Source organism: Phyllostomus discolor, chromosome 7 (assembly GCF_004126475.2).
Source record: "Phyllostomus discolor isolate MPI-MPIP mPhyDis1 chromosome 7, mPhyDis1.pri.v3, whole genome shotgun sequence".
Taxonomy (NCBI): Eukaryota; Metazoa; Chordata; class Mammalia; order Chiroptera; family Phyllostomidae; genus Phyllostomus; species Phyllostomus discolor.
The window spans coordinates 104657823-104669722 of NC_040909.2; the positions used below are offsets into that span (position 1 = coordinate 104657823).

Below are 11900 nucleotides of genomic sequence, written 5' to 3' on the forward strand. Positions count from 1 at the left end.
TTCAAATGAGTCCTTTCATTTACTGAGAAACCAAACGTTGGAAGGGCGAAGGCAGGGAAAATAAAAGCCATGATTTAATAGCAGTTTATGTGTTTAGCCCATTTCGGTTGGGTTTTATTCTCTCCGGGTCACATCTAAGCGTCATCCCTCACTGGCACCCCGTCCTCCCTCCCCCCGGAATTGTTTGTTTTTCGGCCCTCAGACGACTGGGCGCTTCCAGAGCCCCGTCCCCCTGTAACGTGATGTGTGCCATGTCATCCTTCTAAAATGGAGCATTGTGAGACCTAATTCAGTCTCTTACTGGCAGGAAGAAAAGACTGTAAGTCAGTCAGAAGGCACAATTATAGAGGGGACCATTATATCGTATAAATTTAATGTGTTAAACTGTGGATCTAAACAGCTTTTTAAAATATACATGACTCATTAAGAAATGTTCTATTTGTACACGAATGGGGAAGGGATGTAGATAGTGGAGCAAGTTGGACCCAAAATATGTGGATAATGGAGCAAGCTGGACCCAAAATTAGACATGGAAAATAATTTGTAAAATTTTCTCCTTCATCAATTAACTACAAAGTGTAATAACTAAAGATGCTTCAGATTTTAGAAGCATGAATTTTCACATAAGGTATAATCAATTATTCTGTAGCTATTTTGCAAGGTCATTAATGACAGTGGCGATGATGTATTTCACTGCATAATAACAGAACGTGGAAGACGCACATTTATCCAGGGCATCCCATGAGTACCAGGCACTGCGTAGGGTGTGGGGTCATGTCCATGTTACGTCATTCTCACAATAAGCCTAGCAAACATATTACTGTTCCTCTTCTTAAAATGATGAGCAATTAATTAGTGAGTTGCAAATAAAAATGGGAACCAGGTTTGATCCCTCTGGAATTGACAATTCCTCCAGTGAGATTGACTGGAGTGGATGAGTTTTACTAAAAGAATTCGTAAGTATTGCACTATGCTCTTAAAAAGGGAGGACTCAAGAGCTCTGCTCAGTCTTGCCACGTTTATATCCTGGCAATTCACGGATTCCGCTGCTGGTAAGGGAGACAGCCTCACAGGTCGCTGGAGACAGAAAGCAATGAAGTCCCAAAGCTAATGTTAGTCACGTGCAATGGGCTAGTTATGGAACCCTTTGGACCTCTGCTTCTCTATAAATGTGGATATAAAGAGAATACCTACTTCATGGGGCCATCATGAGAATTCAGTGAGATGACATGTGAAGCCTTAGGCTAGTGCTGTCTGAATTTCAATATACATATATTTGTACATATGTGTCCCATGGTCCCACACATATATTCCAACACACATATGTATGTGTGTATGTGTATATGCATATACAGACACACATATATGCATACACACACACACACACACACACACACACAGACTTGGAGACTGATGACTGTGTCACTCAAGTAGCCAGTGCTGTTGGGGGAAAGCTAGGACTCAGGGAGACACAAGAGTCTTGCAATGTAACAAGATTTTGTAGCTCAAAAAGGTATAGGCAGGGGAGGAGTTGGATTGTGAACATCGCAGAGTGGTTAGTTTACAGACCCTTGGGAAAAAAGGACACAGAACAAGACCTCTTATGTAGTATTGTCTGACTATAAACAAACAAACATGGGATTGTCAGTCTGGTCTGAGAAGCTTTCTATAAGCAGCAGAAAGCAAAGATATTATCCTAGGGATACTGCGTGGGGCGTGGGAAGTCTGTTGAGGACAAAGTCATACTACTCGAGCATCCTGCACAATTATCTGTCACTGAAATGGCAGTTGGTGTGACAGTTCAGATCCTAGATCTTAGAGCCTGGTAACTTTGGTTCAAATACCAGCTCTGCTGCTTCCTAGCTGTGAGGCCTTGAGCAGGTTATCTAACCTCTCTGCTACCTCCATTTCCCCAGCTGTTACAACAGATATCAGTGTAAGGGTTAAATGAGTTCCATGCGTGAAGCGCGGCCTGGCACAGCATCAATGCCCAGTGAATGTTTGTGCCAACATGCCAGAGGCTGCCTAGAATGTTTTCCAAAGCTTTCTCTCAGAATCTATGGGAATTTTATTAACAAGAAGACATGCTGAATTAGGAAGAGCTTTCAAGAGTTTTCTCACATCAGATTTATTCATTGTTGGGTTCTGAGAGAGGTACATCACTCCTTGCACCAGCCAGGGTACCATTTGCTTCCTCTGCTGAGACCAGAGTATCCTGAGTAAAACACTCACGATCCAGGAGTAGCCTCACTGCTGGGGAGAAGACCCCAGTGACGTCTGTCGGACTGAGAGCGCAGTAAGATGGCAGGTGTTCAACAAATAGCAGTTGGTTGCGAGCCAATGTCTTTTTATTGGATGGTCCCATGAAGGTGTAAAATTTAGAAGGAATTTGAAGCATGAATAAGAACTTGAACCTATTATAAAGAGAACAAGTGAGTGCTTCAATCACAAGATGGCCACTGAACATGAGAAACAAAGAATGCCATTTGTTAGCTTTGTATAGCTTTTACATGTTCATCTAGCAGTACCCATATTCAACGGACTTGTAATAGGAAAGGCTTTATGGTAATACAGTTTAAACGTAGCCTCTCCCTGCACCCTGAAACAGGCAAATCCCACATTAGGGAAAACTTACTGTTGACACCTTAGAGGAGGGGGGAACTATGCAATTAGCCTTGGGTTCTAGAGGAAAGAAGAAGTAGTAGTAGAGGTGCATAGGTTAGGAGCAGAAGTTAATTATTCATTAGAACGAGAGAGGCGTGGTCTGGGGTGGCAGACACAGGCAAAGCTGGCTGCTCTGCAGGTCTCGGTGCGGCCTGAGCTGTGTTTCTCAGGTGTGCATTCCACAGCTGGAGGTGGTGCACAGGGGATTAGGGCCTCAGCACCTGCCAGGGTCTAAGCTCCAGCTGACCTTGGAATGCAAGAAGCTAAGCCTTTCCAGTAAGGAATTCTCACTTTTCGACTTGCTTGAACTGAGCCCAAGGCTGCTTTTCCACACTTTTCGCTTACCAGTAAGCCCCTTTTCTCACTTGTTTGTAAAGCAACTTTCTTGGGGTCTCAACCTAAACCCACTCCTGATTCACTCATGTTCACTAATCTCCTCACTCACAATAGTTTGAAGTCCTGAAAACCTGGAACTCTTACCCACCTGCTAATCGTTAAAACAATTACATGGTCAGGAGCTCGCAAACAAAGCAATTAATAATGTATGCAGGTCATATTTCCTCCGGGTCCCTTATGCAGGGGGATGAATTATGCCCTTGTCCCGTGTTGGAGCTGTGTCTCTGGAACAATGGCACACACACACACACACACAAAGGGAGTTTTTCTGACTTCTCCCATCTAGACATTCAACTCCCCAAACCCTCACCTGACAATAAGCTCTTGTTCCCAGTTTGTCTATTGTAATTTACTTTTAAAATCTTGCACCTGTTTCTTTTTTGCCCCACTGCATGTCAATTAATTTTCCTCAATTCAGCATTTTGCACATTTCTTGTGTGGTCACCATGCTCACTGCCAGGGAGCTGCGGTAAGGGGACACAGTCCTTGACCTCCGGAGCTGACGTCTGCCTGACTCTGGCCTGGCTGCACCTGTACTTTGCAGGTGTGGATGGAAAGTGTTACGAGGGTAAACAGGATGACGTTAGTCTTCTTCTTGGGGACACTGTAGTTTGAACTTCGATGCCCGTGATCCCCATGTGTGCCACGCCTCCCACTGGTGAAGCGTCCTGGTTCTGTCATTGGGCTTTGTTCCTCCCAGTAGCAGGCACTGTCTCTCCTGGGGCTGACATTTTGAAACAAGATTTACTACCTGTTTTCTTTAAATTTTATTTTATTTATTTTTAGAAAGAGGGGAAGAGACAGAGAAAGAGAGGGAGAGAAACAATGATCAGTTGCCTCTCGCACACTCCAGGACTGGGGACTGAACCCACAATCCAGGCATGTGTCCTGACCGGGAATCGAACGAGGGACCTTTAGCTTTGCAGGACGATGCTCCAACCAACTGAGCCATATCTCTCAGGGCTATTCTAACTTCTAGTTTTCAGAAGTCCTCAGACTCTGAGAAGGGTGAAGGGATTAAGCAAAGAAAAAAAAGAGACTCATGGACACAGACAGTAGTACGGTGATCGCCAGAAGGAAGCAGGCGTGGGGGGTTGTAGGAGAGGGTGAAGAGAGGATTAATGGTGATGGAAGGATCCCGGACTTCGGTGGTAAACACACAATACAATATACAATGATGTACTGAAGAGCTGTATACTAAAACCTATACAATTTTATTAACCAATATCACCCCAATACATTCAATAAAAATTAAATTAAATTATAAATTAAAAAATAAGTCCTCAGGATGTTTTATGGCACTACAGATAGTGTGGCTCCTTCAAATGCACTTAAAAAACATTTCTTATGATAAGAATCATCTAGAATAAAACATTCAAATATATACAGTGGAGCATCAACATTAAATTCAGAAAATTTAAGGAGGTGACATTCTGGCTGAGGAAGTGGAGATGGGGTGTTGAGCCCCTGGGCAGAGGAATCTGGCTTTCACGAGGCTTTTCAGTGCAGCTTCAACTTAGCAGTTGATCTTTTTACTCCTCCTGCCCAGCCTAGGCCAGCATGGCTCCGGACAGAGGCTTCTGGAAGAATCAGCTATGGACTCAAGTAAATAAGGAGAACACAGGTCATTTTGCAGAGCTTGGGAATGGCAATCCTTTAAAAATATAGCTGATGAATTCATTCCACTTATCAAACACTTGCCAAGCACCTTCATCATGATAGGCTTTGCACCAGGTGCTGTGTGATGGGTGGGCTGGGGGAGTAAAAAATTTTAAGTAGGGGTACTCTGAATTTAAAATGTGAACTTTGTATAGTTACAGATACAATACAGAATTATCAGGCAATAGTTATAAGGGTCCTGATATAAAGAAGCAAGAATCTTCAATGTCCTAGAGCGACCAAGAACAGCTAATAAGATAAATAAGAGGAGAGAGCAGCAGTGGAGGGGGGTGTTAAGAAAACTCTGGTGTCAGCTAGAATAGAGATCATTGCTAGCAAAGTGATTCAACCAATTCCTGTTGAGGAAGAATAGAAATCAATATAGAAACAGCCTATCACATATGGTTTTTGTATATGATTATGCCTAAATTTATTGCATAGTAACAGTTCATTCGGTCAACAGATATGCACTGAGCACTAATGTAAATGATTTCTCCCCTGGCCAACACTAGAATCATCTGGGTAGACTTTACACTCAGAGCCCCACCCCAGACCAAACACATCAGAACCTTGGTGGTGGCACATCCACTAGTATTGCTTTCAGCGCTCACACAGTGACTTAAACATATAGGCAAGGGCTGCACAGCCAAGAACCATTTTGGCCCCATGCAGTGGTTCTCAAACCTGGCTGTATATTAAAATCACCTAGAAAGCTTCCAAAATGTACTGATCCTGGATCCCAATATTAACCAATTCCATCTGACTTGAGGAAATAGGACCTGGATATTAGCACTTAAAATCTCCCCAGATAATTTTAATGTCCAGCTGAGGTTGTAAACCAATCAATAATAGACATTCCTGTCATTTACTTGCAAATAGAGACCAAATGCAGTGAGTGAATCTGACATGCTCCCCGAGAAAGAGAGACAAAGAACATGTTATAAACAAATTACGATAAACCAGGGTAAGTGAGATGATGCAAACTAAAAGGTGGCAATAATGGAAACAATGGAGTAGGAGGGGAAGATGAAATTTAGGCAGAACGGTAAGAGAGGCGACATTTAACCTGGGTTTTAAAGGAAGACAGAGAACTAGTCTTTGGAATAGGGAAAGAAAGGTGAGGCACAGAAGGAATAGAGAATAGACATGTCTAGGTAATCAAAAAGCACCTGCAAAAGCCCCAAGATAAGAGAGAGCTAGACATTCAAAGAAGGCTTCTTCCTAGAAGAGAGTAAAGATAAGAACTAGTGAAATGAGGTGAGAAATTAAATAGGGGTCCCATCGTGCCATGTTAAAGAACCTGTATTTCACTAAAACTTCCTGAGACTCTACCAGAGGTTTTTAAGCAGGGATTTGAAATCCTTCCATTCAGTTGTTTAAAAAAAAATAGTCAAGAGTGCTTGCTTCAGCAGCACATATACTAAAATTGGAACGATACAGAGAAGATTAGCATGGCCCCTGCGCAAGGATGACACGCAAATTCGTGAAGTGTTCCATGTTTTTAGGGTTCACAGGAACAAACTTAAAGGACACATGGTCATAAACTAAGGGGAGGGTGGTAATGGGAGGGAAGTGGGGAGGCATGGGAGGGGGGACTGGATTGGGAGTAAAAAGGAGAAAACTGTATTTGGACAATGATTAAAATAAAAAAAAGAATAAACACACACACAAAAAATAGTCAAGAGAAGAGATAAGCTTGGCTGAGGATGATGCAGTGGCAAGGTAGAAGGATACCTCCTGTTGGCGAGTAATTACATGGGACCGTAAGTAACGGAGACCCAGAATAATAGTTATTTAATACAGGGATGTCTCTCTTACATACTGAGCATTCAGAGGCTGGAATGGTAGCTCCTTCAGCTCTCACCTCCACCTTTCCTAGAGTGTGCGTCCACCCTCCAAATAATCTCATAATCACAAAATGGTAGGTGCAGCCCTGGCCAGTGTGTCTTCACTCCAGGCAGGAAGATAGGCAGAACAAATCAACTCTCAGAACATCGGAGTCTTTATAAAGATCTTTGCTGGGAGTCCCCTCTGGATCCATCTACAGTCTGTTCACCAGGACTCTGGTTGCCCCAATCAGCCAGAAAGGCTGAAAACGGAGCTTTGCAGCTGAGCATATCGCCACCCCCAACAAAATGAGAACTTTGCTGTAAGGAAGAAGGGAAACATTGGTATTGGTTGGGCATTGCTAGGTTTGAGAAATAAAATCTCTATACCTTGCTGGACTGGAATGAATGACTGAGGGAAAAGGAGTGATCAGCGTGGGGCTACAGAGGACTGGGGAGACCGGAGAGCAACAGATTAGGAAACTGGACACCTACCTGGGAAATATTACACTTAAAACATACAGGAGATATCTAAATGCAGCACATGAATGAAAAAAAATACATCAAATCCAGAGAAATGATGTGGACAGAAGGTACAAATTTGGGAGTAATCAGCTAGTTTGAAATTGAAACTGTGAGTGGAATGAAGTTTCCTGGGGAGAAGATATCTAGAAATAATAGAAGTTGGTTAAGGAGTGAACCCTGAAAAGCACCAGAATGTAAGGTTCAGTCTGATGATGAGAGGGAGTGAGCGAAGGACACAGGGAGGGGGCCGTGGTTTCAGCAGGAAACCGGGAAGTTGTGTCAGGGCAGCCCAGAGTGGAGAGCATTTGGAGATCGTTGGGGTCAACTTGTCTAATGCTTGGAGAGGTTGAGAAAGTTGAGGACAAAGATGTGCTTATTGGATTTGGCAAATGGAAGTCACCAGTGACCTGGAAAGGAGCAGCTTCACCGACTGTCAGGGCAGAAGCTAAATAAGGTGAACTGAAGAGAGAACAGAAACTGAGGAAATACAGGTAGCGCGTGAAGGGCTCCTCTTCAAAGATGTTCGACTTTGGAGAGGAGCAGAGTAATAGGGTAATGGCTGGAAAAGGGACTGAGAACCAAAGGATTGTGACTGTTGTTTTTTTTTTTAAGTTGGGAGACACTGGAGAATTGTGCATGCTGAAGGAAATTCTGCAATAAGGACGAAGAGAATGGTGATGTAGGCAAGGTGGGGAAACTGGAGGAGCTGCACCTTTAAGAAGCCAGGGAGGATGGAATCCAGGGCAAGGTGGACCTGGAATGGGAGAAGGCCTCCCCCTCTGTAGTCCTACGATCAGAGTTCCAGAGTTCAGGTTCAGTCCCTCTCAGGTGATGTTTCTGTTGTGTGATGAGATACTCTTTCAGCTGTTAGGAATTTCTGTGTGAGACAGGGATTGCTGCTAAGATTCTTAGACCATTGGGGGCAGACCCGGTTAGCAGCACGTCCCATAAAACGCAAGGCTTAGTCCACTCTGCGAGTACAGGATAAAGTCTAGATACACCATTTCTTTCCTTTTCTGAATAACACACATTCTCCATAATAACATAATGTTATTCCTCTTCCTTTGTTTCTTTTATGATTTTTTTTTTTGTTTCAGAACATATTTGTATGGATGCTTAGCTTGACTAGAAGTGGAGACATGGTGTTTAAATCTTAAATGTTTACTTCTTAATTTGGCCCATGGCTGGGTAACCAACCATCCTAGTTGTCCCAGGACTGATGGATGACCTGGGATGCAGAAATTTCAGTGCTGAACTGGGAAAGTTCTGAGTCATCCTGAGTGGCTGGTCACCCTAACTTTGGTTACAAATGTAAAGGTGGCTTAAAGGTCTTTGGTCTTCTGGTGAACCTATCAAAACATTATGTCTTTTTCTTATTGCTCAGTCAGGCTTAAAATACAAAAATACTTCTGATAAAGATAAGGTGAGTATAATGCAACTATACAGAAGTCTTTAGGAAACAAGTCAGCATTATGTAGTACTTAAAAACGAAGCTTGGAGGCAGAAAGGCCTAAGTTCAAGTTCCTGGTACTGTTGCTCTATGAGCTTAGACAAGTTAGTCTCTCTTAGACAAGATAGTCTCTCAAAACTCTGGTTGCCCCATGAATAGAATGGCACAGTAATTCAGACCTACCTCTGATTGTTCTGAGCGTCCCTGAGATAATGCATAAAGCACAGAGCTTGGCACAAGGAATAGCTCAGCAATATGATAGCTGTGATGTTAGTACTGATGATTGTAAGTAGGCATAAGGTAATAACGTCTGAATTTTGCCCAATTCCATGCACTGAAACACTTGAGCTGTACTCCTGTAATTCCCCGGTGCAGTGCAGCTGATATGCTCATGACTGAAACATGATTTCCTGAATAAAGGGTAAGTCATGTCAGTACATTTTAATGTAGAATGTATGGGCTTTTACAAACTTTCTTAATTAGAAGTAACATAGCATTATGGTTCAGAGCACAGACTGCCTGGGTTCCAAGCCTAATTCTACTATTTACCAGCTGAGAAATCTTGGACAAGTTATTGAACAGTCTGTGTCTCTGTTTCCTTATCTCTAAAATGGAAATAACGTCAGTTCTCACTTCACCAGATGATTTGAATATGCGCTGGGATAAAATGGAAAATTGAGCACATAACAGGTGTCGATAAATAAATAATAATGGGACACACCTCTGAATGTCATATTGAGAATGGTAGTTCAAAATGCTGTTTATACAAACCATTTACTAAGGGTATTTAATTCCACACTCATCTTACTATAGTTAAAATCAAGAAAAAAATACTAATGAGAAAAAAGCAATTCATAAGAAAATGCTAATTGATAATAAACCAAACCATGCATGCATGAACAAAAAAGGAAAATAAACTCTACCTCAAATCCCATTATCCAGAGATTAATATTTTATACAAACTATAAATATAATAGTTTATACTGAAATTAAAACTTTTGATTTTTTTCTGCACACACCATACTTCACTTTTTTCTTAACAAACTAGATCCATACTATGCACATTGGGAAACTATTTTGTCCTAACAAGATACAATAGATCTTTCTCAAGTCATTAAATATTCTTCTGTAATTTTATCAGTGCATATTTATATACCACAAAATACTTAACCAATCATAGCTTATTGAGCATGTAAGTTTTATCCAATTTATAGCCTTATAAATAAAGCTATAATATCTATTCAATAACTTCAAAGAATAATAATTCAATAATTTTTGTTTTTATTCAAAATAAAATGTTTCAATTAATGAAACTGATAGTCGGTGAAAAGTTAAGAACTATAAAGATAATACAATTAAACTTTAATGGATTTATAATTATAGCATCTTAAAGAATGAAAGATTCTAAAACTCTGAAATTCTTAACACAATAAGCTTAAAAAAATGAACTACTTTTAAGTTCTCTACTGAGCTGGAGTTAAGATGCTTAGATTCTTAACTTTACCACTGATTCACTTGTCTACCAATAGTGACTTCTGGATGTATCCTAACGTTACTGGACTCTTCAGAACTCAGGGGGTAGCATGTTGTCTAGCTGTCTTTTCCCTGTGGTGTCACCTGGCCCAGTGACAAGCATTGTGTGCCTGAGAACTAAATGGTTCAACTACATGTACTAATTTAAATCATTGTAAATGCTTGTAATGTGTACTTTTTTCAAAACAAAGATGAGAGATGAAGGTCGAGAATATACGACAAAGAAAGTGACTTAAGATTTTTTCAGAAAAATTCTGTGAGTGATAACAATTTAAGTGAACCCAAGTTAAGGCACAACAATGAGGGGAAAGAAGTTCCTAATAGCATTGTACCAACATTAGTGTCTTAGTTTTGGTCACCACAGCATGGTTATACAAGGTGCTAACATTAGGGGAAGCTACTGGAAGCTGAGTAGAAGTATAGAGAAATTCTGGACTATTTTTACAACTTTATCTAAGTCTGAAATTATTTCAAAATAAAAATGTTTTGGAAATCTCTAATGATGAGCATAAAACAACAATCAATGTTGGAGTCTCCAACAATGTCAGAAGATCCAAGTGACGTTCTATAATTACATGTTCTGAAGCTTATGAAAATCAGTGAGAAACGCCAGCACGGAGACATCAAAGTGCATGATGGCAGTCAGCACCAGACATTTAAAAGTCTCCATTTCTATTCAGTTCCCATTCCGTTATAATTTTTAATAAATTATATTGGTTATGTACTACAGAGGCTGTGCTGAAAATGGTAGTGAAGAGTTGCTCTATGTTTACCTCTCTTGGCTGGCTTCTGGCAACGTGCTTGGTTGCAGAGAGCCAATGAATAGGAACCATTTTCTTCTTTTCTTCCAAATGCCTGAAAATAAAGTGCACAAGCCTCAGTGAGTTTTGTCATTAGACTCACCTAAGAGTGACATACAAGCATTAATAAGAAATGCCCAAACTAACCAAATAAGTTACTTTAATCAATTATGAGCTCGATACCTTTCTATCACTTCTATTAAATAGTTGCATTTAATTTTTAATTTTATTAAAAGTTTTAAAAGTGCAGGATTCAACCGTTTAGCCCAAGGCTTGAGTTTTATAACATGAGTCAGTCCAAGTATAGGAAATTTATGAGATATCCTCAGGTGCCACACTGACCTGCTTTTTATATTTGGGAAGCGTTATCATCTGATAAAAAAGTAGACAAATATTTATCAGAGCTTTATGAAGCAAAAAAATGGCTGACAAGTATTTATAATTTTCTCTTCAAAATATATCTTAGACCTCAAATGGTTATTTTCCAGTATTATATAGTACAAAAATATTTCCAGAAACTGAAAAAGCAGCTTGTTAAGCTTCACTTTAAATTTTCCTAAAATTCTACAACACTGCAAATGCATATTCACATTTTTTTGACAAGCAAATGCATCCATCACAACAATAAAGGGAACTGCAATTGTCTTGGTGATATTTTCCCCATATAACTGGTATTGAAAAAGTAAAATTGCTCAAGGTTAATCAGCCGAATCTGGAGGAGAGGAAGTTTACCCTTCATTTCCCAGCAGATTCTCTTTAATTTGGAAGCGCACTGACAGGTGGCCTCAACACTCAGGGCATTACAGACCACCTTGAAGGTCTCGCGGCAGCAGCCTTTGAAGTCAGAGTAATCAACAAGCCATTTGATATCTGATCAGACAAATGGCCTCATGGACAAGGTCGTCCCTCAGGTAGACTGTCTATCACATTTGATATAGTTTGCTGAGCAAATTTATAGGCTTAATGGAACTAAAAAGTGCAGACAAATGTACATTACAAACTGAATTTCAGTGCTTTTGCTTTCTATATGTGTTAATATGTTTTCTT

At 40.6% G+C, this 11900-nt stretch overlaps 1 non-coding gene across 1 annotated transcript; it reads left to right on the forward strand.

Moving 5' to 3' along the window:
• The first annotated feature begins 6115 nt into the window (after nucleotides 1–6115).
• Nucleotides 6116–6222, forward strand: LOC114514928. Its single transcript, XR_003686147.1, has one exon. It is a non-coding gene; the product is annotated as a U6 spliceosomal RNA (small nuclear RNA).
• The last annotated feature ends 5678 nt before the right edge of the window (nucleotides 6223–11900 follow it).